At 50.2% G+C, this 27,962-nt stretch overlaps 1 long non-coding RNA gene across 2 annotated transcripts; it reads right to left on the bottom strand.

The window, feature by feature from the left end:
* Positions 1 to 163: 163 nt before the first annotated feature.
* On the bottom strand, positions 164 to 27,887 carry LOC141965004 (uncharacterized). Of its 2 annotated transcripts, none has more exons than XR_012634411.1 (3): positions 27,610 to 27,887; positions 6,691 to 7,041; positions 164 to 2,540 (listed from the first exon to the last, which is right to left on the bottom strand). It is a non-coding gene; the product is annotated as an uncharacterized LOC141965004 (long non-coding RNA). The 2 variants fall into 2 exon arrangements; XR_012634412.1 differs by lacking the exon at positions 164 to 2,540 and adding an exon at positions 6,093 to 6,262.
* Positions 27,888 to 27,962: the final 75 nt, after the last annotated feature.

Here is a 27,962-nt window from a genome sequence, read left to right as displayed (position 1 = left end):
CAGAATAACGTAACCCCAGGCTTGTTGCCGGCGCAGCAAGCTGTGAGCAGGGACACTTGCACTTGTTATGGTAGTAGCATCTGTATCACCTCCCTCTAAACAAGCAGTTGTGTGAGTTTATTTTAGAATAGCCAAGCACACGGGAGGGTTTATGTTTCTTTCTTATATTTACATACAAATAAAACACAGAAATACATCCCAGCATCACCACAACGGACCGTGTGCATGGAGCCAACAGCCCCAGCTGCACCCAGAGAGATGGGGCTCAGTTTAATTTCTGCCACACAGCGACTCCCTACCTCTTCCTACTGTAACTCGCAGCGATGTACGTCGTTTAAAAACGTGTCTGGAGAGGCTGTTTTGTTGCAAGTGTTCCTTCAGCACCAACGTGTAGCTCGTATTCTCGCCTATCAGCTGTTTCAACTCAATCTGCTTTGGCTTTTGGCAACGAAGTTTAATGAGGTTAAAGTAAAACCTCTCGAAGACTGAGGAGGGGAAAAAAAAAATAAATCTTTGCGTTTTGGAAAGAAACGGGTGTAAAGAGCAGTTGTGCGGTTGAGGGCACAGGCCGTGAGGAAGTGAGGTGCTGCTCTAGGATTTCTCAGCTCAGAGCCTGTAGCCGACGGGGATCCTGCGCTGGGGACGTCCACCCCGAGCAGCCCCTGGGCTCTGCGCCTGGTTAAGATATCGCTGCCCCCTAAAGAGCGATCTGCTGTCTCCAGCACCCGCAGCTAACGTGGAATTTGGAGGGCAAAGGAGGAAACCAGAGACGCGGGGTTACGCAATTCGCAGCAGAATGCAGCGGGTTTGCACCCGCCGGCGGCTGCTGGGGGGATGGAGGAGGAGTGCGAGGGAAGGCTGAGTGTGACCCCCCCAGCTGGTGGTGTGGCCCCATCTTAAAACGCATAGCAAGGATGATGCGATTTACCATTTTTCACAGTCTTTTATCGGAGTCATTTAGAAACAGCAGCAGAGGCTGGTGAAGCAGCAGCGGTGCGATGACTGAACTTACGCTCACCTCTAAGCAGCCTGGGAAATACTAACCACAAACTTGAAGTGAATATATCTAAGGCCACAGGGTTGGTTTTTTTTTTTTCTTTTTTTTTTTTCCTTTTCCTTTTTTTTTTTTTTCAGCTCATCAGCCATGCTACTTTATAAAGGCATTAGTAATGCTGCAGAAAAGAAGAACTGAAAATTCCAGAGGTGCATTTTATGCAGTATGAAATATGGTCTCCACCAGTTTCATATCTTAAATTTGGCTTTTGCTGCACTCCAGTATAATAGTCAGCTTGAAAGGAGCTGTATAATGGCATAGATGAACAAATACGTTACGCATAGAAAAGAGTAATGAATCCTGCCAACATCTTTGAGGAAATTTAAATTTGAAATCTGAACTAAAATAGGTATCTTCAGAGATTTCTTTTTCCCCCCAAGCCCGTTTTCTTTAAACTCCTATTTAACACCCTTAATTTAATTTTCAGTGCAGCAGATGTTACTTACCAAATACTTTCTAAATAATACCTGACTAGTGTATAGTACTGTATTTTAGGCCGAGAAATATATATGGAGTTGCACAGTTAGTTAAGTGAGGACCCAATGACTTGTGTGAGATAAAACTGGTCCCTGTTTCAAACCTCCTTCAAAAAGTCTGACAAACCCAAAAGATTAGTTTTTTTAAGATACAATATGCACATTTGTTCGGCCATGTCCCCACGTGCCTGTGGGAATATGAGCTCTACATTTCTGATACATTCAAAAGCCCAATTTCTAATGAACCAGGCGGTTCCAGGAAGGTGAAGAGACCTCCTGAAGAGAGGGATTAAAGTGGGATGAATTAGTTCAGCACAGATTGGTCTTTATTTTGTGTTAGGCAGAGGAAGCCCTTGCTGGGGGCCCCAGCTTTTGAGCCTTTGGCCACTGAAATGCAGAGATGGTCTGATAATGATCTCGGTAGGGTCAGAGTCTGAATGTCAGTGAAGACAAATCGAGCGGTAACAGATGCGTGAGCAAGGTCAAACCCCCTGACAGAGAGACGATGTAAGGTGGAAACTGTCCTTCAACCCCACCACAACACAGCGGAGTTCCATCAAGAGGTCAGCTGGTTCCATCGAAAAATGAACCCTCTTCTCTGGAAGTGACCTAAAAGCACACATCCTGCACGCCAGCGTTCCCAGGGCTCTCACACAGAGCAGCCACGGGCTGTGTCCTGGCTGCCGGACGCACAAGACATGCCAAAATTAAGATCTTAATCTTCACCAGTTGCAAAGCACGTGGCTGTGAACCTGAGCTCAGATTCAGGACTAACTCAACCGTCTTTCTTCCACGTTTCCCTGGGGTGTCCCCTTGTCACATGAGACGCCCGACAGCCCGGATGGTGAGAGCGTCCCGCGACCATCGCCCAGCCGCCGGCCGGAGCTGCTGGGTGCGCAAAGCAGCAACTGCTGCTGTGTGAGGGTCCGCATCCCTGCTTCCGAGGGGGGAGGCTTCCCGGTCTTGGCTTCATCCCACGCCTCTTCTGGCTATAAACCACATGTCGAGTGCTGTAAGGAAAGGGACAATGTTAACATAGTGAATATTATTCTATTTCTAGATCAGCTGATAAAAATTATTCCTTTGGCCAGAGTGTATTCATTTCTGATATCTGTTCTCCCTGCAGGTGTTGTGTGTGTGTATATATACATATATACATGCTTTTACAACGTTGTCATCAAGACAGCTGACTGCGTTACCTCTGGTATATTCTATAATGCTCTTCTCCAAACACAGTCACCAAAGCAGCCTCTGGCAGGTCTGCCAACACCCTGACAACCACCCACTCATCTCACCACCTTATTCTGGCTGTATTCCCTTACACTGGGAAGGCACCGTTGTCTTCCTCATGCTAGGAACCACCCCAGTGAGGTGGACAGTCAGGTCTGCCCTGCAGAAGGCTTCAGCACAGCAAGACGTGAAGACATAGAAATGCATTTTTCCTAATGCTCCTATGCTGAAGTCAGTTCCAAGACAAAAACTCTCTCCTTGCAATCCAGCCGGGAGATGAAAACTTAGATCAGGGAGCCTCAGATTTTTGTAGCCCTCCAGCAATAGCTGCAGAAGTCCTTGGCATAGTCTCTGCTTCCCGAAAGTTTATCCATTCCATCCTACCCAGCTCAGCCCAAAATATAATTTCCCATATTCCTCACCCCCTGCACTGTCTCAAGGTGCTTTAACTGTCTAGATCTGCTTTCCTTATGACCCAGGATAATGTTTAAACTCCTGGACAGGACACACCTCGCACACCGTCCAGCTTGTAATAAGAACCAGCTGGAGGTGTGGGTCGGCGCTGGGGCTCGCAGGCTTTCCACCGCCTCGGCCTGTGTGATGGCTTGGAGCGTCCCAAAGTGACTAATGCAGGGCTTGCTGCTGCCCAGAGACAGAGCGGGGAGGTGCCTGACGCTCTGGAGTTTATGGCCACCTTAGCGAGTTGTGTATCATCAGAAATACGAACCAAGACGGGGAGTTCTGAGCCACTGAAGACGCAAGCGATGGCTCTGGCATGGGAATAAGCTCCAGCCTCTGGCTGGTTATTTCCCAGATCCATGACTTAGGACATGCCAATCCACCACCAAAGCTTCAATTTTCCCCCTGAGGGAGGAAGCTGCGATGGTCCCGGGTGAGGATGGCTGGGCACGGAGATGCAAAGAGACCGAATGATTTCCTTGAAAGTCGCTCAGGGTGTTGGGCTGGGGCCGGAGTGGAGCAGAAGCAGCATCTCCTGACACTTGGGCTGTGCACAGAGAGTTTCTGCTCATCACAATTCATCCACCGGCCGGTGACGGTCCACACAGCCAGGAGATGATAAAGGTCTGTGGGGGAAACCCACCGTGCTCGGGAATGCTGATCTGCTGTGGGAAAACACAAAAGACGCCGTCCCTCCTGAGCAGTACTTCGCATTTCCTCCCAAAATAAATAGATCTAAGTTATCGCTGGAATCATTCCGTCCCCTAACAAGAAGGCACTGTAAAAGGGCTCAGAAAAATGAGGGTGCTGGCAGAGGAAAAATCGCAGATGCGAGAGAAAATTTCACTTTGCCTCCAAAGGAAAAGAAGAACCCAAAGGGCACCTGGCTTTCTTCAGCAGAAAACAGAAAAACTGTCGGCAACGTGTAGAGAAAGTTCTTCAGATGAGAAAAGGGAGCAAGCAGTGCAGAGCGGAAAGGAGAGAGCAAAGCAATTTTACAAAAATCATCCAAAAAATGGTCAATTTATGTGAAAGGAGATAATTTATATAAATATTTTGGTTTGCTTTCAACCCCCTCTAATCCCTTATATTTTTAAATCAAATATGAAAAACTTCACAGGAAGTTTTCTGTGCTCAAAAAAAAAATAAAAAAAATCACAAACTAACAATTTTCTCTTTGTTAATGAAGAAGGTCTTGAAGTGCACTGAATAGGAAGATGAACTTTGGAAAGATTACAGGGAAACATTAGTCCCTCCATCAGGGCCAGCGGGACAGAGAACACAGCAACCAAATCAGACACGGTTTTTGCGAAGTCCCACATCACACACACTATATTGAATTAGAACAGCAAAGATTGATTACCCAAGAATGAACTTTTAAATTAAAATAAAAGTAGGAAGTTTTTTGCTTCCAGGAGCCAGAATATTTAAAGGTTGGAGCATCTCATAATATTTTTTTTACCCAGGGTGAGTGAAGCGTTTTGGATGTCTGGGTCTTACTGAGATCAGAAAGCAAATTTCCTTTTACAGGCTCGCAAAAAAAAGATTAGAAATTAGCCAAACCAAACAGCAATACTAGAAATCAAGGCGAGATGCGTCAAGGGGATGGGACACAAGGTCTCTGTGTGAAATTTTCTACATTTTTGTGGGTTCTGACACAACAGAAATGTTCAGAAGACTCAAGTACCTTTCAGCCAAGCCAATAACAAAATTTAGCCTCCAAGTCCTTCTTGTCTGCTCAGTTCCAGGGGCTCCAAAGTAGCGTATTCTGCAGGCAGCACTGAGCTTTGATTTGAGGTGGCCTCAGGTGTCAGACAGGTTCGGACACGTCTCCTTTGCGAGGAGATACCTCTTGCAGTAATCTCATTTCCTACATCTCTGATGACACAAAGCCTCGTGCTGTGTAAGGCGGCCGAGCTGCGCTTTGTCCCTCCTGCTCGTTGCCACGTTGAAGGCTTTGCTTAGCAAAGTGAAAAGATGGGAAAAATATTGGAAAAAAAATACTGGTTAGCAGCACACCATCCAGGGTGTCTCCAGGCACCCGGGGTACCACGCAACTTGGCCATTTCAGACACTTTGGGATACCCATCGCTTTGGAGAACACCATCCTTGTGGTTTTGCCCCTCCCAGGGACACTCCCCCACGGGCTCCAAACACCGTCCCGCCGAGTTTGCAAAGGATGACGCCGAGGTCTCTGCCCCTTCGCCTGCCCTCACGGCTGTGGATGGCTGCGCTGGGCTCTCTCCCATGGAGGAAGCCACGGAGGCGACTCCTGACCTAACTCTTAGTCAAGCTGATGGTGGACTCCAGGATCTCAGAAGAAAAACCATCAGAAAACCAACGTGATGTGAAATGAGCCAGCAGCACTCGTGCAGGCAGGGAAGACCTGATCTCTCGGTGGTTTTGGATCTACCACCGGCATTGTTCGAGCTCAGGACCAAATGTGAACTTCCCCTCTTGAACTCTTGAAGCATGCAACTTCCCCACGTGAGCAGGCAGCGTAAGACCGGAGCTGTGTCTCGTGTGGGAAGCAGAACTAGGAGGAGAGCCTGACACTGAACAGTCTCCGCTGCCTGCACAGCATCTGCAGAGAGAGGTCTCGGCCTCGGAACAACCCCTCCTACTGCATCAGACACCTCCATGCCACATCAGACGGGCTAATCTCCGTGACCACAAGATCAGATCAATCAAATTTATCATACTCTTGCAAAAGAAGATAAATCTGCCTTATTCTGAGCCTCCTGGCTGACTGAATAAACCATTCTATCATTCTGGATAAAAATTAGATGGGCCCAACGCTGTCTTATTTTTTTCTCAAGTAAGTCAAAATGAGTTTGAGTGATGCAATTAAGATTGTATCAGTGCTAAGTGAATACAAAATTACATCAGAACCCAAAAGTCAGTCCTTATTTCATAACAAATATGGCAATGATGGATGGCCGCTTGAAAACACCCCTTGTTCGTGATAAATTTCTAAATGCTGTTGCATGGAGCCAGGAAGTTCAGCAGTAGCATGATGGAAAACTCGTATTCTGAAGAACAGCTGCATGAAGTAGAGGGAACATGCTATCAAGATACACATATAAAACTGAACAAACAAATCAACAGACTTCAAATAAAAATTACATATTACAGCCACAAGTCACCCCAAGTCTTTATGTCCTGTTATCTTGCACACTAAAAAAAACCAAAGCATTTTTTTTCTTGCCTGGCAACACGTGCTGATGCGTGACTGGAAGCAGCCCAACAGCTGATACGTCCGTGGTGTTTACGTGGGGGCCAAATCCAAAATGCAAGGAGGCAGAACAGGGGTAACGACACAGATACTCTCCCCACCGCCTCAAAGACACTTAACACTTAACATTAGTCTCTGAGCATGTGCACTGTTCATCTCCAGTAATATTTTTTCTTTTTTTTTTTTTTTTTAGCATTTTTAACCTTAATTGACAGAAAAAAAGCCCAGTTTCATACCTGCAACCTCTCCAGCACATGGGACTGTCGACACAACAGGGCAGATGGACCAGCTCCTTACGACAGACAGACACTATCCGTCACTATTCGCGATACACGTGTCACCCAAAATTCACTGATCTTGAACTGATGTCTTGAACCAAAGTCCTGACGAGGCACCAGACCACCAGCGCTTTGGGAACTGGTTCCAGCTCTGGCTGCTCCCTGCGACACCAACTGAGCGGACGAGCCCCCAGCTTCACCAGCAGCCCCTTCCTGGGGCAGATTTTTACAGATTTGAAATTCAACCTGCAAAATCACGGGAAATTCTGCGAAGTAGCTCCTCTCCTTTATTTCTGGCATTTTCACTCTCTGGAAAAGGGAACATAAACAACAAGTAGTAAGTCAGATTGTTCTGGTCCTCCAAAAACGCTGTATTTGGTGTGTATTTCAGATTATTTTCTTTAATACGTGCAAAGACACTGCTTAACGGTATCCTGCCAACAACCTGCTGGACATTCCCCCTCTGACACAAAACACACCCTTTGAACGATGCAAAATTCCTTGAACAATATTAACAGGCAAGAGCCATCAGGCAGAATAATACTGGAAAAAGAACAAGCTCTTGGAAAGTGACGTTGGGATTTTGACAAGTGGCACAAAAAGGTAAACCCTTCTCTGAGGTCTCTTTTCTTAACAGTATTTCCCACGCAGGTGCACACACCGCCCGTTTAAACAAGGGCTTTAAAGCCAAAGTGATGGATTTTCAGAACACCCTCACACGTATCTTCCACGCCTGAACACAGAGGTCCCACAGCACACGCGCACGTTCCTCGGTTTCCTCAGCCCGGCTCCTCTTCCTGCTGCCCTCTACTTCAGAATGACCCCTATTCCTATTTCATGAGTTATTTATCTATACAGATGTTTAGAAATGAAAGGCAATGTGTCTGACACTCAAAGGACGGCCCTCAAGACTTTACTCGTAGAGATGGCTCATGACAGCAGATGGACTTTCCTCAGTCACAAGGTGAACAAAGTATATACATATATATATATATATATATATATATTATTATTTTTTGCTAGTTGGAGTAGTTACTCTGCCAGCAACAAAATGCACAGCCACTAAAAAGAAGGTTGGAAACGGCTGATGTCAACTCCAGGACAAGCCCTTGAAGAAGCTCCATCGCTTCTCAGCCGCTTGCGTTCAGCTGAGCTTGACTCATTGTGCATCACCCTGGGAAGCAGCTGCACTTGCACCCTGTACTTACAGGGCCTCAGGCTGTGTTTAAGCTGAATTTCCCTGTACAGCAGCAATGGCTGGCGGCAATTCCACTTTTTTTTGTAGCTACTGGGAAGTCATGTAAACTGGCACCGCTCTCACGGCATCTGTCACCCGCACCTTGCACCCAGCCAGCACTGATTACCGGCAATAAAAAGCACATGAACATCCAGGGATCGCTCGGTTACATCACGAAACGAGATGAAATCAAATACTTGAACATGCAAAGCGTCGTTTGTCTCGAATAACTGAAACAAATGTGGAAATCGGAGTTGTTTGGAACTTTCGCATCACAGCGCTTTTGTCTCAGAAAACACCATTCAGATCTAAAGGGCTTTTCCCACAGGTACATTTGAATTTTGCTTAAATGACCCCAAATTAATATAAAATCAGAACAAAACGTTTCAGTTGTGTTTATTTAAGAAAGAAGAACACAAAGAACAGCTGTCTTGTTGAAATGAGCTGAAATATTTCACTTTTCTCAGCCTGACTGTGACCTGTGTCCACCTGAGCCACCATCAAGCCGTGAAGTTTCAAAGTCATTTTTGCACCTCCTGACCCCACTTCTGCAGCCAGAGTCCTTACCCAGCTTACATCGCTCATAACTCAAGCTACTGAACCTTTAATTAAATCCTGGTGCTACCCCATGGATGTTTATGAGCACTGATGAGACTGTTCCCCAGGGATGAATGATGCACCCTGCCCTGTTTTGGGATTAAGAAGCACCACGGTGGGTGACTGTCCCCGCAGCAGGGCTCAGCGGAGACCCTTCTTATGCTGTTTTTGGAAAGGGTGACTGAAAAAAATGAAAATTTCAATTTTCAGCTTCATACCTGACAATTTCTTCTATCTCCATTATCGGCCCATAGCACACTCACAAGACAAGACAAGAAGAAAGTGTCGAGACCAACAGTTGCATAATAAGTTGAGTCACAGCAGTTATGTCAAAATGTCCCGTGGAGATTGTGTTTCATTTGCTTATGTTGTGTTTGTTTGGGTTTTTTTTGTTTGTTTGCAAAGTTCATGCAAATGCCGTTTGAGCCCGTCTAAAAACAAGCCAATAAATACAAGTTGACCTTCAAACGAGCAAGATGCTAAACCAGGTGAATTCCTCAAGGCAGAGCGAGCCCTCGCCATGAGATGTGGCGTCACCTCCCTCCTGTCACCTCCTGCTCCTCACACTTCAGCAAAAGCCACAGCTCTCTGAAGCTTTGCTCACCACCACGCAGCCCGTTTTTTTTTGCAGCTATTTTCAGCGCCGCCGCTGTACAGCGGCCAAGTTCACAGACGTATTTGTGTGATTTTTTTTTATAACTTCCTCCAAGTAGGTCCATTTTTTTCCCATCCTAAGCTCAACATTTTTACTTTTCATAGGTCAACCAAAAGGCATCTTGCCTTGGCATCATGCCTATCTGCCCGGCTCAGTTGCAGCATTTCTTATGAACGCTGCCAGCTCCCGGGGCGGTTGGAGCAGGCTGGGAAGAGGGGGGAACCCAACTTATTTACAAACAGCCCATCAAAAACTATCTCTGTAGAGCAGACTCAGGCCCTTCAGGGCTAAAAGGGCAAGGATTTGGGTGCTTCCCCATGGAAAGGCAGTTCCCAGGCAGCTTCCCACTGGGTACACGCTTTGGGGACTGAGGGCAATGCTATTTTTCTGCCATTTTTATGCCAGTTGTTGAGCCCGCATTGGGTTCCCTGCCCTGCTGGGGACTTCACCAAGCGCCGGGTACATACCAATGCTCTAAGCTGTTGCCCTGCTTGAAAGCAGAGGGGAAGGCAGAGGAAATGACACTGGCAGGGCGTTAGTGCAGAAGCACCGTGAGCAGCCACACACTCCAGCCACATGCTGACAACATCCTGCCAAGCGCGGAAAACTCCGCTTGCCAACAGCCCTACTCATCTCCAACTCGAACCCCGTGGTACTCAAAGTCCACGCAAGACTCTTGGATGAACATCAAGCAAGAGCAGCTATTCTGCTTACACACACCAGTTTACAACAGCAGAGGACTGACCTCTTTAATCCTCCTCTCTCCTGCCTTAACAAGGCACCAAGTGTAGGTCCGGAGCAGGGTGGAGGTGCCTGGCACTGCTGGGAGCGCTGTGGATGAGCTCGGGCTCTGAAAGCAGCTTTGGGTACTGACAGATGTAGACCAGGAGCTGGTCCCTGGGTTTTTTTCCACGTGCTAATTCACCCCGCGGGGTGCAGAGCCACCGTGAGCTCCGTCCAGCACTGCAGCTCCCCGCCCTAGAGAGCTCACCGCGCAGTTCAAGTTCAGAGGTTATTAATAAAACACACAAGGGGAGGGCGAGTGTACTTGTGGGATGGAAGCAACCAGGCTGAAACGCTCAGAGCAGACATTCGATGTACTCGAGTGTTTTTCTTCCCTTTTTCAATTGCTGCTTTGATTCTTTGACTTTTTTTTTTTTTTTTTTTTTGTGACATGCAAATGTTAATTCAAGCTCTTCCTGTTCTCATGTCAGGTGCACGCAGCCAGCTTTCTCACAGCAAAATTGCCCAAAAGCTTTAAAACCTAAAAGACGGGGGATTGCCAAGGAGGACAGACTTCATATACACCCTCATCTCTAGAAAAACACCCCGGAGGCTCCTGAACCAGCCTGGCCCAGCCTCCAGCACAGCCAACAGCCCCTTCCCAGAGCTGCGGATGCAGCGTTTGCTTTTGAGGATAGACCATGAGAGCCTGATTCTCAGCTGATCCCCCAACACTCACTTCCTCACGCACATTAATCAGTTTGCCAGTTGCAAAAAACCACCCCTTCTATTTCTGGACTCACACCACTTGGCCACCAAGCCCCCACAAAACCCAAAGCTTTCCAGTTCAATGACGCTGGAACCAGTGCGTAACCCAGCTCCTCTGCGCTGCTGTAACCCCCCACACCCCCCAGCACGCACAATCCCACCCGTGCATCCTTCCCACACAACGAAACCAGCCATGAAATTACACAGGTATGAACGCTACCGTTAGAAATTCTTTGCAGTGCTGTTGGAAACGCAGCGTGGTTACCCTGCTCCCAAACATAAATGACCAAAAAAATGGAAAACTCGGCTATTGGTGTCAAGTTTTGTGCAGCACATAATACTCGGGGTAGTTGGCAGATGGATCAAACAGCTCCAGAATCACCAGCCCCACAGACCTGGGGTGCCCACACTTTACTTCCAGCCACCCGAGAGATGCTCTGGGCAAAGCTGTGGCCGTTCCTGACGATGCCGTTTCAGCTCCAGGTGGCCCCATCTCAATATTCTGTTTTATGATTGAGTTTTGGCTCCTCAAGCTCCCAGCCCAGGCTCAGCCCCGGGTGAATTCCCACTGTCCCCAGGCAGCAAGCACCAGCAAGTGGAAAAGGCAGGGCAGGGCTGCAGGAGGGCCAGGGCTCTGCCAGCAGCTATTACAGCCCCGAGAAATATCTGAGTCAGCCTTACGTGTGATAAAATGTTGACTCATATTTTCAGTTTCTTATTTTTAACCATAATGCTTCTGTTGCGAATTCATGCAATGCCTTGCTCTCCCACAACCCCCACCCCTGTGATGGATTTGCGTCCCTTATTACTTAATTACCTTAAAATGTTCATTGCGGTGTTTCTCAATAACAAACGCCATTCCTAAGGTCGCGTTTTCCAAAAGAGCCCAGGCACCTTGTGAGGATACAGATGTTGAGGAGGAGCCAAAGCCATCGCTCCCAGCCCTGGCAGACGGAGCACCCTCAGGGAGAGCTCAGCGGTTCTGAAGGCGCAGAAGAAAGCAAGAGGCAATTCAAAGGCAATTATAGGGGAAAAATTAATCAGAAATGGGAAGTGGCACATGTTGAGGGAGTTAACCACAGGAACATGCCTTCGGCGCTACCTGCCAGGATTACCAACGCCAGCAGGTGAGTTGGGAAATCAGCACCTTCCTGGAAGCTTCCACCAGCTTCACGGAATTCCCCCCTTTATCTGTTGTGCTTTGCCATATGGGCCTGATCCAACACACATACAGAGGTTTTCCTGCTTCCCTGGCAGGTTTGTTTCTCTTTTTCGAGGATGTAAAAGGCTCACAATCCCCACGTGTGCCAACACGGATGAAACCCCTGACTTTGAAGAAACCCAGGCGCTTCCCGCGCTCCTCTGGTGTGCTCAGCATCAGCTCCTGGTAGAAATTTCCAACAGCTCCCAGGAGTTGCCCACGTATTTGCCACTTCTGCAGGCTACGGGAGACGATGGGCAACAGCTCGTTCTGCGAGGCTGCTTGACGAGCCGTCAGCAGTGCCTGTTTGGGGGTGCACATGCACATCCGTATGCCCAAAAGCTTCCCACTCCCATTTTCCCTGGGTGACATTGCATTTATTTTCAACTGTCTGAGAATTTCTGTAGGAATAATGCTTCGTCTCAGGAGCACCTGAATATCTATCGCCTCAATCAAGCCTTGAGTCGTTCTAGCAACTAAATCAACAAAGCAAAACCAAGAGTATGGAAAAACCCAGGCTGCCTGATTATCTAGCTAAATAGCTCCAATAATTTAATTCACCTAAACCATGTGAATCAAGAATATAATGAAGGTCATCGGGGGAGCTGCTCTGCATCAACAGGAAGCGTGATGTAACGCTTAAAGCAGATTAGGATCAGGAAACCTGCCACTATTTGCTTTTCCTCTTTATTCTGTACTTTCATCATGTATAAAACAGGAATACTGACATTTTTCCTACAGATGCATATTAAACCACTTCATTAATGTCTATGCAGCAACTGAGGTGCAGATGAGAAGGGCTGAAGATACCACCCAAGGTTGTGAGTGATTCAGAGGAGCCGGTGCCCTGGGGAGCACCGAGGCGCAGCGTGAGCGTGGGTTGCAGGATTTCTCTGCAGGCAACACAGGGGCCACGGCGGGTGCAAAATAAGCATCAAACTAGGGGAGGAAAATGCTCTGGAAACAAACGAGACAACGCAAAAAGCTACGGCTAAGTCCCTCAGAAGGTGTCCCAGCTGAATACTCCTTTTCAAATTTATTATGTTGCGACGCTGTCAGAGATCTGTCTGTGGAGGGGCAACCCCCCTCCTTGGGCTGCTCGGTGCTTAATGGAATTTCCCCCCCTTGGGGAACGCCAACGCCAGTCCGAGAGGAATGGGAGAGGTAGGAACTGGAGCACAGAGGCACTCCCTTCACGCTCCCAACTCCTGCCTCCCCCACGGCTTGGGGACGGACCACGGGCCAACCACACACCCTCGAGCCCACCTGGGTCCTGCCCCCCTTCCCTACCGTCTGGGAACAACGACAAAGGTGGGGACCAGAGCACTGAGGCACTCGCTCAGCCCTCTTGGTCTGTGCCCCCTTCTCGTACCGCTTACAGAACCATAGGAACCATCAATACCCCTGACAGCCCAGTACACCTGTACTTGGGTTGTGGCCCAAAGGGGTGGTGATACCAGAACTCCAAGATCTGGCAAGTTCTGTGCCTGCACAGCTGGTAGGAAGTGCCAGAATATTCCATCATCTGAGACGGAAAAGTACCCGACGAAAGTCAATTATCTCAGACCCTATAAACAGGGATTCTGAGCTCTGCTGGGTGGCAGCAGCTCTGACCAGCATCTCCCCCGAGCTGGGATGTCTCTGGGGCTCAGGCTGCCCACAGATCACCTGCCCACAAAGCCAACAGAAGGCCAGGGTGAAGTCAGACTTCTTCTCAACTCTCAGTTATCACCCACTGAGAAATGCGTTTTCAGTATTTCCTCCAAAGTCGAGAAAAGGGAAATTTTAACTACAGGTTAGTCCCTTCCATCCCCTCGTTACCTCCCATCCACTCTTACACCCACTCTTTACTCTCACCTACCTACACACATTTGCCTTCACGAGCGTGGATATCTATATATTTCATTGAATATCCAAATATGTCCGTTCTCTGTGTGTGTATTTACATATGCATATATTCAGAATACCCTGTAGTAAGTTAGTGTGAATCCTGTCATTCTCGAATCTGTAATCGAGTCACTATTTTAGTCATAATATATTTTACTAAATCATTTTGTTAATCTTTAAACCGACCAACCACTAAGTGCTGCTAAAATTTAACCTTTGATCTACCTCGCACTACAAATAAATTTTAAATTGTTATTAAATCCTGGCTGTGTGAGATACTTCCATCTGCGACACCACCTAGAAGTCAAGACTTACTTGGGCCATTTCTCCCTATCGCTGAAGTCTGGGACAGGAAAAGATGCTCCACATGGCAGCTGGAAGGGTTAAAATAGTAAGGCTAAAATAAAACTAAATTATATAAATAAGTCTAGGAAATATTGGCTGTAACACAACTCCAAAACCAAGTGCCAGCTGGATTTGTTAAATAATCATCATTAAATCAACTGTATCTCCATTAACAATTTATTATGCTGTAGAGCCAGATTCATTCAGCAAGGTGATTCAAATTTTTATGAGTGCATTTTGTAATACCTGGACATCAGAGCCGTTTTCTGTGTGCGCAGTCCAGCAGTCAAAATTACGATTGCTCTTAGGCAGCAATTAACTGGGTACAAAGCACTCTGCCCACTTCACTGTGTAAGTGTGAGGACAAGCCAAACCTTCTCTGTCAATTTGCTTGCTTTTTTTTTTTTTTTTTTTTTTTTAGCAGAAAACTGAGTTTTTTGCCCAAACAGCTTGCTTACAGCCACTATTTGCTTTCCGAGGAAGTTTTTATTTCTTCTGAGGAATTCAGCGACGTTTTTAATTTTCAGTGGGTTAAATGCTGTTGCAGCTTTCTGTAAGAGAATTAAAATAGTTTTGTTGTGCCAGTTTTCTGGCAAGGGGGCACAGGCTTGTACCCCACCGCAGCCTTAGTTGCTTTCTTAATCCAGACCAGCCCAAAACAGGCTCCCTCAGCCTGTTTGCCACTCAGCTCTGTGTGCCTCTGCTGCTTCACCCTGACTTACGGGAAGCAGTATTTTACATCCTGACGACTCAAAGTTCACACAGCACACTTTGACTCATTTATAGCCCGGCGACCCTTCACGTGGCCACAGCGATATGCGGCATGACCGGCCTCGGCAGGTTTAAAACGACCGTGGACGCTCCTCGCTGCGGTAACCCGGATCATCACGGTTGGGTTTGTTCTTTCAAACCACAGGATTTATCCCCAGGGTGTCTAATTCCTGCTTAACTCAGCCTCTCCTCTCCCCGTGGCCAGGCTTCCAGAGCTGAGCTGCCGTGAGCGAGGGGTCCGGCCAACCCGCCGGGCCACCGCCGTGCGCGAGTATCTCCAGCCCCCGGCACGCACCCAGTTATTTCTCATTCACTTCTTGCCACCTTTCTGTGTCTTCCACATTATGCTGGAGCTCTGCAGGATTTGATGACGTACTTCAAGATACACCAGCGATAACAACCAGATCACGGGAGCAGGAATCAATGACCCAGCAGCGGTAACTCCAGGTCCATCACCTCACCCGCCTCCTGCCAGCTCTCCAGGCTTCTGCATTCGGTTTCTGGCTCAGCTTCAAACCAACATTAAAGCCAACAACTGCTTCATCCCCTTATTCGTCCTTTTTTCTTCTTTCCCCTCTCCATTTTTTTTTTTTTTTTTTTTTTTTCCCCAAGACCATAACAGCAACAAAGGAAAGCTTCTGCTGACAGGGACTCGGTCATCAGGGCTGTCTCAGTGTTGCAATGCAATCTCTTCTCAGAAACGGCACTGCCAAGAGGAAGCCAGACACGTTCACAAATACATGTCCAAATTACGCGTCAACTTTACAAGCCCTAACAAACAAAAAACTCACTTGAAAGCTGTAATCCTTCCTGCTCAAGGCCGTGATACAGTCATGTTCTCAGGCTCACCTTCATCGGGCTTAAAATAGCCCGAATGTCCCCAGCCCATCGATGCCAGGGCCCAGCCCGGCTCCTGCTCCTGTGTGGCACGTTGGGAAGGCAGAACTCAACCTGGGGCATGCACAGGGTCAGATACACGGCTGCAAGGCCTGCAAAGGCAGCCAGCCTTTAAGCTGAGTGCATTTATAAAGTGCTTGGCTAGCCTGGCTCTGCTTCTCCAGCTGTCTCCGTTGGGATGGAGCCCTGGATGCTCCAGTCCAGCCCAAATACCCTCTGATGGGAAGCAGGGCGTGAGGAGATGGGGGACGGGCAGTGGTGCACAACTCTGCCTTGACATGAGCGAGACCCAAGACCAGAGTCCTGCAGCCCAGAGCATACAGTGAGCAGCTACAGACACGACTCCCAATCCCCAAGTTTATCCATATTCCAGCTGTATTACTTAAATAAAAACCCAGTGTTAGCCACCGGGGATATACTTTTCTTTTTCCCATCATGTTTCCAAGGCAAAAGAACTGACATTATCAAGCAGGTTTGCTGACTATAATAGAGAAAACTCATGTTATTGAACACTCATACAAGCTTTTCTGTCCCTTGCTCCGTGTACACTCTTGGTTCTAAACAAAGGAGAACAGACAGGATAAATCAGAGGGCAAGATGTACTTCAACAAATAGATTTTTTTTTTTTTTCTAAAACTGTCTCAATTCTGTTTATATTGGCTTGGAGACAGCATCCTTCATCCTTCTCAAACATACCAAACAAAACCCAAGCTAATGACATGATTCCCGTAATCAAGGTCACCGGCCTGGTTTTGCTGGAGCATGCAGCTGAATTTTATACCCAGGGCGGAACTCAAAACTTAATTTAAAATGGGCTAAGTATCAAAAACTTAAATAATTTGCTTCACAGGAAGAAAAGCACTTAGGGAATGCTTTTTCCCCAAAAAGAAAAGAGGAAAGTTGGAAAGCTTGCAGGTCTTCTTGAGGGTTTCATCTAGAGGAAGCTGCCAGGTAGCTGTGATGGTGCTAAAGTCAAGGGCAAAGCTCCTCTCCACCTGGGTGAAAGCAGGATTTGACTCCATCTCCTTTGGACTACACCCAACTAGGAAGGAGGGTAGTTTGAAGAGAGAAGGGATGGTTCTGCTCAAAGCTGTCTGAAAAAAACAAACAAAAAAGTAATTTCCCAGCTGAGAACCTCACTGGGGCATCAGGGCTTTAAAACAGCAGCTGTGGCTCGGCCACGACAAACAGCGGCCGCTCCCCGCGCACGAGGGATGCACACCCCGGCACACGGGCAAGTTCTCTCTACAGGGGGAAATCAGCATAAAGGAGGACTTGCAGATTGGGTTGTTGACACAAGGAAACACGCTTTAGCTCGTAAGTCTGTGGTTTGCTTGATACAGAAGAAAACAAATCGGATTTGAACCGAGCAGGGAGAAGGCTGGGACAGCTCGGGGTGCGGATGGAGGGGAGCGCCGTGCCCGGGGCTTTGCGCCGTGGCTGCTTGGAAAAGATGCCAGACCAAGCCCTCCCTCGTCCCTGCCAGCCCGGCCCCGGTGCTGCCACGCGTGCCACCCGAGAGGGATGCTCACGGCTGGCAGCAGCTCTCGGGGAGGGGAGAGGGGAACAGCTTTTCTACAGATGAGTCCAGCTTAAAGTGTTTGTGAAACACTCTGTCTTGGCAGCAGGCAGAGGTGAGCTTGCATGAATCATACAAGGAAATACAACCGTGTAAAACTGGCAAAGCTGAAGCTACTGCAGAGAGGGCAGCATTTTCAAAGATGGGGTGTGCGGTCTTCTGCTCCTAGCCCCACGTTCGGGTGGGTGAGGGAGAGCAGCGGGATAGTCCCACCCTGAGAAGACCACGGAGGCACTGGGGAGCTCGTTGCCTCTGAGGAGCAAGGCCGTGCTCATCTAGATGATGCATATGCTACTGCTCGCTCTCCTCCTCAAGGCAAGAGGCAAGGGACTCTCCCCAATAGACTGGTCATGAAGAATAACAAGGGAACACAGATGATTCGAGTCATCTCCACTGACCCATCATTCAGGCAAAAAACCAGCTTTCTTTTCATTGCAGCAGAAAGGATAAACGGGAGAAAAAGAAAAGCTGCAGGGAATCCCACACAAGTTTCTTACAGCGCACTGTACTTTATCGAATAAACACAGTTACAGCTGCAGGGCATATATTCACACAGCTGGATATAACATAATGGAGTCGCTGTGAGGAACTACTTCATTGAACTATTAGAACAGGCTTCATTTTATTTTCAGACCAGCGTCCAGCCTTCCATATAATCCAGACAGACGTGCAGGAGCATCCCCTAAACTGCTCCCGTAGTGAGACCAAGGCCTGGGTGCCTGTGCTACCCGTGCCTGCAACGCCTTCTGCACAGCACGAGCTGCCTCTGTTTGCACTGTATATCTGATATAAAGCTCTCCCCCTGCACCTTCATGTGCTGAGGGACCTCCCATATTTATGCTTGTTACCACCAGGTTGTCACACACTACACTTATTAACCACAATCCTTCAGAGGAAGGTGATGCAACGGCTGCATGGGAAGCGTCAGCTATTTTGTACAATGCTGTTTATTGTTTCAGAAAAAGAGACTTTCAAAATGGAACAGTCACTGCCGTGTTTACTGACCTCCTCAAGAAGGGTTTTGGCTGTGCCTTTTCTTTCCTGAAAAGGAGGCAAAAGTATCAGGATGCAAAAGTCAGTGCGGGCTGGTGAAGTGGTGAAATCAAGGAGCCCCATCCCTGACCCGTGACCCTCCTCTGCACCCGCTCTGGCTCCTCCCGGGGGCTGAACTCCAAGGGCTGAGCGGATAAGACAATCCTTTTTCTCTATCTAATCTCTCCTCTGCTGCATTATCTCAGCACGAACACACATTGGTTTCTCCACCTCTCAGTTAAACTCTCTCGGGGCGGGATGGGGTGTGCAGCAGCCACGGTGGTGCCCGGGGTGCAAACAGGGCTGGGGGAGCTGCTCCGTCCCCCGCGGGACGCTGCTGCCAAGGAGCAGAGGTGGCATCGCTGCCCCCAGGGAAGGATCGCGCAGGGGAACTTTGATCCATGCAAATAAACACATGTGGAATTAAAATGTCTGCCTGTTTTCTTTTTTAAGCTTGCAGTTACCTTCTCTCATAAGGGGCATAAATCAGTTCAGCTTCATCAGTTCCAGCCATCTCCATCATCCTTAACCTCACAGGAACCTGCTGCCTCCAGGCACTCTACATCACACAGCAGCAAAGGACAGACTTAAACCACAACATAATACATTGCCAAAACCAGATGTAGGTGATAAAGAGTGAATTATGAATGTGCATTAAAAGCAGGCGGCTAAGATAATAATGAATCACTGGAAGCAAAATCATTGTATCAGTGGACCCGTGGCGGGGCTGCTCCATAAAGCCATTTCCTCGGCGGCAGAAAGCGGCGCGTGGAGGCGAGCGCCGAGCAGAGGGCTGCAGCGGGGTGCTGGGCAGGGTGCTGCTGTGCAAAGCAGCACTCCGGTGATGTTAAACAGTGGGTAATGCAACCTTTCCACTGCACGGCCTGTCTGGGAGCCATTAGCTTCTACCGCTCTCTAGAAATCATTAACTCTAGATCCAAAAGTCTGTCTGGATAAAACCAGTATAAATGGAGAGGGATAAAACTCATTTTCCTCCAGATTAAAACTAAATCCTGTTTTCAGACTTTGAGCGTACTCGCACTCTCAAAAGTGAAATTGTGTGGTCGCCCTTCACCTGGAAACTGCTTAATCACTCCGACTACATGCAGAAAATCACACTTAGCAGGAGCGGCCCTGGGGACCCGGCTGTGCAGGACCTGCGCGTTCCTGCAGCACCTCGCTGGGTTTTGGTCCAGACACGCAAGGATGGCTACAGTCAAATTAATTAAGGCCCATTGACATCACGTGAAAACCAATTTCATGCTTCCAGGAAGCGAGGTCAGGCCAGTTCAGTGCGTCCCATCAGTGGGTGTCACTGGCTTTATAACGAACCGAGGGTAATTAGCTGCCCAAGCCCACGTGCCGATGACTGGTGGGACCACACAGCCCAGCATCACGGCTCCGCGGGGTTCGGGCAGGTGAAACCCAGGGCTCCCTGCATCCTTCATGGCCAAGGTTCATAGCTCACACTCCCCGGAAAGGAGCAATGTCTTTTTTTTTTTTTTTTTTAAGCTTTCAGAAACGCTGCACGCTGCGGGATGCGGACACAAGTAAAGCTTTTCAACAGCTATTATGGGAAACCCAGAGAAAAGAAAGCAGAGGCCCAAAGCTTGTCACCTCCGGACTTCCCCGTCCTGCACCTTCCACCAGCAGATGAGGCAAAGGCAAAAGCCGTTTCATCTGTCGAGCCAAGAGCAGAGAAAGCTGCTGAGTCGCATCCAACAGCAGACACCCCTGGTTCACACAAGGCTGCCTGATGAGAATCTCGCATTCGAGACGATCCTTTTCCTGTAAAAGGGTGGCAGAACTGGTTTTGCAGCCCTTGGGTCACGCTGATTTGCTGATGGAAAACAAGGTGCTTGAACTGGAGAGCAAGCAAGCGAGCATTATTCAGCTTAATCACTGAGTTAAGTAATTGTATACCAGATGAACACCATTTAAGTTATATAACTAGTGTAAAACCTCCTTATGCAGGGCTCACTTACAACAAGAGCCTCTCACCCATGGAACCACAGCCTTCCCTCCAACGGCAGGTCACTGTTGCTCCCCACAGCTGATGGAGGTACGAGAAAGAGGAGAAGCTGCCCCGAGGCTTTTCACCACCACTAAAGTCAATAAAAATCACACAAAGTGTTCCCCATTCCTCAGGGACACAGTCTCAGCTGGGACAGACTTACCTGGGCTGTTAAACTTAGCAGCATAAGGATAAGTTGTGGACATATCACCAAAAACTCGCCACGCAAATCGATTTGTGTTAATTCAAATTAAAAACAGATCAACAGGTGAATCAACAACAGACAGATTTTGCTAAAATAAATGCAAAGGCTCTATAAGGCAAAGGGGACCGGCTCCAAACTCCTCTGAAGTCTCTGAGCACTTTTACCAGCAGCTCCATCGCCCCTCAGGTGAGGAATCCCCACCTCTCCCCAGGATTTGCCTTTCACACAGAAGGGAACAGCTACGAGCATTGTGATGAACAAATGGACGTGCTCCCAATCTAAACTAAAAATGCAAAAACCTAAAATGCAGCCGTATCGGGGGGGTGGGTGGGTACTGGGACATTGCAAACAGAAAATAATCCTCAACCAGCACGGACCGTGCTGTGCTGAAAATTTCTTGGTTGTTTTCCAGCTGTAGAAAGCCTACAGACTCCTCCAAAGCAGCGCCAGGGCTGTGCTGGAGGAGGAATGGATTATATAGTGATGAATTAGCGGGGAATGACAGGCTCGTTAGCAGAGTCATTTAATGTGCTCATGAATACGACTTCTATGCTGCGCAACATGAACTGGGCAGCGAAACGACGGTTCCAGGAGTTCTGGATCCTGATGAATTCAGCTCGAAGCGGTGGCTGGCTCGCGGCTGCGTCCATAGAGCTGCCTTTGTGCGGGCTCAGATCCCGACCCAGCGGGAAGATACGCCCGAGCCTGATCCCACAAAAGCGGGCGAGAGCTCTGCCCCGCCGGACGCCTGCAAACCACTGGAGTAATTTTGATTATCCCACTGCAGAACGACTGCCCGGGGAGCGTGTCAGCTGGAGAGGGAAGAACCTGCTCTTCCCTTCCTCAACCCCAGCGTCCCAGCAAGGGTGTACAGCGCTTGACACCTCCTCTGCCTGTTTCTTAGATCAAATCTTCTTCTGCAAACCCCCCTTCTGCAAATCAACCCCCCTTCCAGGCTTGCTCTAGCCTCCCAGGCGTCAAAGCTCTGCCTGCCTTCGTGTCCTGTGATTTCCCTGCAATGCTCCGTAGAGCCCGTATCGAAAAGGCTGGAGCTGCTTTTTTTTTTTTTTTTTTAAAAAAAAAGACTGTATTTGCTTTTTTTAAGCTTATTGTAGCTGAGCTGGCTCCAGGATGGGGCTGTGTTTGGCAGATGTCCATGGCTGCTGTGAAGTGATAAGTGTGGCGGCCGCAGCAGCTCGCCTTCCCCCACGGCAGCTCGAGACAAGACAGGAAAGGGTGGGATGGGTGTCAGCCTGAGAACAAGCTGCGACAAACATGAGGCAGGAGACTGAAACCCCTGACATACCAGAGATGCTGAAAAGGAGACCACAGATCTCCTGGGCCACGAAGGAAACGCAGCCCCACCGAGCTGCCCGGCACATGGTATGGGTCCCAGAGTAGCACAGATCCAAAGCCAGTTGTGTTTTTCATGGTTTTATACATCTTTCTCTCCAGCCGTGCTTCAGCTTACATGAAAGCTCTTTGCTGTCACACCACAGACCTGAACTTGACCTCTAGCCCTGGGGATAAACTCAACATTGGGGGTGAAGCCAAAGGTTTCTGTGCAAGGGTCTCAGGACAACCAGGAGATGTGGCTCCCACCCTACAGCTCAAAGGCACTGCTAGAGGCTGACTTTGGCGGCCAGATAAAAAAAAAAAAAAAGGGTAGAAACAAGATGGAACCATGCCCAGGCTTTGCAAATGGGGGGCTGGCAGCTGGAGGTTGGGCCCCAAGGGTAAGAAAATCATCGTGGGCACCAGCTTGGCAAGGGCTTAGGGAGGGTGGCAGACAGCACGGCTGTTGTGTACAGCAATTTTAGGATTAAATAAGAACAGAGAAACATTCTGTCGAGGAAGAGTGACAACTGCAAGCTGCGCTTCCAGCAGGCAAGAGAAAAGGAGACGAGTAAAATGAAGTGCAGGGGAGGGCAAAGGGACTGGCAGTAAACCACACGCTCTTCCAAGTGCTCAAGGCAAAGCTCTGGCACAAGGTTTTGATCCCAGACTGGTATAAGTGAGCTCAGTGCATTCATTTCTTCCTGACTGCTGCACCTGACAGCTCTGACAGGACCAACAGTTCTCTACCCTCAACCTGAGATGCTCCTCCAAGATCTCTCAAAGCTGCTGCTCTTCTCACAGGGTTCCTCAGGATCTGGAAGCTCTTCAGAGTGCCCAAGTTCCCCCTGGATGAGCCCATCCTTCAAACCCCTCCTCCAGCTGCAGACGTGGAGGTTACCCTGAAGTGGCAGATGATGGTGGGTGTCTCCAAGGTCTGAGACCACATGGACTGCATGACCACGGGGCCTCCCTGGTTGCACTTTGAGCATCTTCCAAGTCGCTCTGCACCTCACCCTAGAAATCTCCACAGGCTCCACATCCTCACCCTCACACCCTGCCCAGGCAGAGGGGAGCTGCTGCTCCCCTTGTTCCTCCTGCACGAGCAATCAGCAGCTGCAAAGAGAGCCTGACACACCCCTCATCTCTCGGGGGGATGTTGGGGTGGGGCAAGATGAGCTCGATGGGTGCCCTGCAACTGTTTTAACCTGCACCTCGCTTTGGGCACACGGAGACTCCTTCCCATCAGAGCTGGCTCCGGGAATCGCAGAGCGGGATGGAAAGAGGAGGAGGGAAGCGTGCACTGCGCTTGGTTCCCATCACCCCTGGAGCGGGGCTGATCCTGACCCTGACCCTGAGCCTTGCTGTGGGCAGCTGAACGTTGGCCTTTGGGGCCACGTAAGGAAGCGTGACAGTGGTGGTCACTTGTGTCTTGCCTTGAGCAGACGTTCCCCACCACTGCAGCCGGGAAGAATGGCAGCACAGGGGCTGGGACACCCTGCCACCCGCCAGCGAGCCACCAGCACATGGAATAACCTGCAGAGACGCTCTGCAGAGCAAGACAATTCATGCAGAAAGGCAGAGCCCGGCAAGGGGTGCAAGCGATCTCACCCAGCCTGCTCTGGGGTGGCTCCTCCAGCCAGCACCCCAGGCAACCTCTGCTTCTCGTGGGTGCCACTGCCCTCTGCAGTCCCCAGAGGAAGACGCAGCTCGTCACCAGGCAAGGATGTCCCTTGGGTGTCCTCTCCTTCCAGCCCCACCTCACAGGGGCTTCCCTACAAAGTCCCAGCCCAGAAGATAATTCATGCAAGGAATTATCCCTCAGTGGGAGCACTGGGGGCAAGCGGGGGCTCTGATCCCCTGTCCCGGGGATGGCACCAGCCGGGAACTCCCCAGCTGAGCTGCAGCTCTTGCAAAAGCTGCTGAGGAATGGCCCAAAGCCTGAGCAGAGCGTGTTATCCCACCCTGATCCCCCCACCCGTGTCCTTTCGCAGGAAACCTTCCCTCTCACAGCCAGTTCCGAGAAAGCAGCTAAACGTGCCCTGTGCATCCGAGAGCGGAGCCGTGGCCACACGCTGCCTTCGCTCACGTAGTTTGGGCCGTGCCTGACTCAGCATGGATGTCTTGGTCTAAACTGGCTACTTTAGGCTGTGATTATAGTCAGTAAAGACTCGGCCAGTGGAGTGCAACACACTGGGCTTGAGCACTGAATCCCAGAATCATCCAGGTTGGAAAAGCCCTCGAGGCTCCTCCAGCCCAACCATGACCCTCCCCCTGACCCTTCCCAACTCCCCCAGATCCCTCAGCGCTGGGTCAAAGCAGTCGAGGCGAGGAGGCAGAGAGCAGCACCAGGAGGGGACACACCACGGAAAACAACAGATTTAGCAACTAGTGTAAAGGTCTTTGTTGAAGCTTTTATAGATCACCAAGACCTGGCTGGGTCAGGATCAGGGCAGTGACAGCTCAGAGCCAGCTCCTCCTCAGCCACCCATGGAGATGCATCACTGCGGAGGCAGAGAGCGGGTGAGCCATGGGGACACCTCCGAGTCCCTGCTCTTCCCTGCACGGAGAGACCAGGAGAAATGCCCAGGGAGCCTGCTGGCCGCAGGGAGGTGTCCGGGGGAGCGCCCTCACTCCAGCCCAGCCACCTCGCAGCCCGCCGGCCAGCTGGACCTTGCTCTGAGCACACTGGCCATGCTGGCGTGCTAGCAGCCAGGGTTTCAAATCAACATTTCTGCTTTGAAGGCCTTTCTTAGTAAGCCAGGCAGATTATAACACACAAACTCTACACCTTTGTGCAAGAAGCGGAAATAGAGCCTCTTGTTTTCTGTGTCTATTAGCACAAGCACTGAGCAGTATTTGCTTTGTAGCAGCGTGTTAATCATAAAGGCAGTCTAGTATGTGGCTTGTTTGCAAAATGGAAAGCAGAAGATAAGAAAGGGCATCTGCGCCGAGGGCGCTGGCACCTGGGCGCTTCTGACACAGCTCGAACAAAGACTAGCATCACCCATGGCTCCCCCACGAACCTGCCGCCGCCCCGTCCTCCAGCCCCACGTCCCAGCGCAATTTGAAAAGGCTCGGATAATATCGCTGTTAGAAACACAATCGGGGTAAGAACCGTAAGAACCCAGCGAGGCTGGGCTGATCCCTGGGGCAGAAGTGGAAGAAGGCTGTTCCCTGACAGAGCTGGAGCTGAAGACTGAGATCCACCACTGCTCCCCGGTCCCAGTGCAGCGCAGAGCGCTCGGCTCCCAGTGCCATGAACTGGTGCCAATTTGCAAGACCTGATAAGCTGAACAAGAGCCCGCGGGGCAAATTCACCCAACATTTAGTTGCGTCAGAGCTCACACAGTTCTACCAGTGATGAATTTGTATCTTTAGGTAGAGAATCGCGACGGGCTCGAGCGCTCTGGGAGCAATGTTTCGATGGAGAAACAACAGGACTGCATTGACAAACTCGGGCTCTGAACACCAAAATCCCCCAACTCGCATCATTACAAGATACTCGGGCAATGTCAAGGTGCCTCCGCCATCCCTTGGCCCATTCCCTGCAGCAGAGGAATGGTGCTCACTCGCTCTGTGCCTCTCTCCGCATTGCTCAGGCCTGGCGCTCTCCGTGCTGGCAAAACCCTGCTCTGAGGACAAACGGCATCATCCCACCAGCTCTTCCAAGGCACACAAGGCCAGAATACTTATTGTGCCATTCAGGGCTTGGCTTTTTAGTCTCAATTCTTGGGCTGGGACAGAACTGCTGTTCTAGTGACCAGAAAATATTCAAGTGACGTCAACAAGCACTTTACACATCCAAAGCTCAGCTCGCTCTCAGCTCTGTGGCTGCTCCGAGCACTTGGTGCTTCTGAAGAGCATCTCCTTGGCTGCTGCTCCTGCCCGTGCCGTCCCCACCAGCCCCCCTGCTGCCAGGCTGGGCTCCGCACACAGCCGCCTCCTCCAGCCGCCGCTCCCAGAGCTCCCTCCCTGCTCCTGGGCACAACACACCAGCCTGGGACAGGGATGTCAGAGCCCCCTTCACTCCACCACTGCCTGAAGCGTGTATCTGACGCTGCAGCCTGGCTCCGGCGCATCCCTGGGGTCAGCACACACCCTCGGTGTAAAAATCAGCAAAATAGGACCACATCGAGCCAGCGACGTGAATAGGGGCCGAAGGCAGACTGCCCTTCCAAACACGCCCCTGGCTCGGTGGTGAACGGGACCTTCTCCCCAGCCGCAGTGCCCATTTTTCACTTGCTCCACCCGCCCCTTGCAGAGAAAGCAGAAGGGTGTTACTTGCTCTTCACATCCCGAGCATGGCCAGAGCCGTTTGACGTGTTGAGGGCTCTGTCCTCAAGGGGCGGGCGGGCAGAGATCACAGCTGTTACTAAAGGAACAAACTGAATTTCACCTGCCAAAGGCGAGGGTAAAGCCCGGGGCACTCAGCTCCAGCAGCAGCCACCCACGAGGGGACCCTGTCCCCACTGGTCTCCGTCCTCAGCAGCACGATCTAGTCTTAGCCTAGCCTCAGCCCTACCGCCTTGTCCCACACTCCAAGCTGACACAGTTCCACCAGTCTCCTCTAAACCTGAATTTATTTCTCATCCTTTGCAGGTTCCTGACCTTAACCTCTTCTTCCTGCTGTGGCACCAGCAGCAGCAGCGTGTTCCAGACCTACAATTAATATTTGACCTGACATAGAACAGAAGGAAATTAAGCTTATAGTTTATACCGTCTGTAAATCAGTTTACACTGGGGCAACAGATTTACAAGATTACAGATTTACAGAATCTGTAGTCCCTTCCCAAATGTAAATCCCTTGCTTGGAGCGGAGGGGGAGGCTGGGTGGGCAGTGCTGCTCCAAGGAAAGGTCACCAGAACTACGGCCATCTGAGGGACAAGGGTCAATCCTTGCCTCCTTCTTGGCTGGAATAAAATAAATAAATACAGCAACGAAAGCCAAGCTGAGGCAGACATCCAGGACGGAACATTTTCAACTCTAACAACTAAAGTTGACAGAGTTATAAGCAACTGGAAACTTGAAAACAGGAACCTGCAGCGGGATAAACTGAGCAACCCAAGTGACGGGCAGCAGTGCCCAGTTCATCAACAGCCTGGGGAAACTGGTATCACTGGGACCACGCGCACGAACCCAGATATAATTTAAAGGTCAGACTTTCACAGGTGCCAGCTTCAACAGGAGCTCCCAGCAGCCCAGAAATCTGGCCCTTGGAGTGCAGGGAGCCTGCGGGACCCTCGGGAGCAGCTGGATAGAGGCAGCGGGGTGGGGGGAACAGAGACTTTATCACCGTCTCATCTGCCAAGCAGGTAGTTAGTTATTCCTCCCAAACTCCCACCTGCCCATAGCAGAGGAGAGCACTGAGGAACCAAGAAGGGAACCAGAGGCAGCAGCTCCCTTCCACCCCCCGCAGCGAAACGTGCCCCGGCACCCACCCGCTGCGGCAGGTACCTGTAGCTCCACATGTGCTGCCTCCCCGCCGGGCTCGGCCCCGCTCCCCAGCCACACCTGGAGCATCCTGAGCCTCCGCTGCCCTCCCTGCAACCCCGGCCCCCCCGGGGGTGTGTGTCCCTTTCCCTAAGCCTGCAGAGGATGCCCAGGGACCGGCGAAAGGTGCTGCTTACCTCCTGCTGCCGCGGGGGAGGCGGGGATGCTGCGGCCGGGGATTGCTCCGGTTGGGATGCTCCGGTGTTGGGATGCTCTGACGGGGGATGCTCCGGTCAGGGATTGCTCCATTTAGGATGCTCTGCTGGGGACGCTTCGGCCAGGAATTGCTCTGGTTGGGATGCTCTGACGGGGGATGCTGCGGTCAGGGATGCTCCTCCCGGGATTGCTCCGGTGGGGCCGCGGTACCAGCCGAGCTCCCGCCGCCCCCAGCCCAGCCGCGGCCCCGCTCCGCAGTGACACCGCGCTGCGCTTTCGCTTTCCCTTTCCCCGCGGAGAAGGGGCGGCCCCGGCTTTCGGCCGCCCTCCGGGG

This window comes from Athene noctua, chromosome 12, assembly GCF_965140245.1.
Source record: "Athene noctua chromosome 12, bAthNoc1.hap1.1, whole genome shotgun sequence".
Classification (NCBI taxonomy): Eukaryota; Metazoa; Chordata; class Aves; order Strigiformes; family Strigidae; genus Athene; species Athene noctua.
Note: the sequence above shows the minus strand (reverse complement) of the source record. Positions and strands in the feature narration are given on the sequence as shown.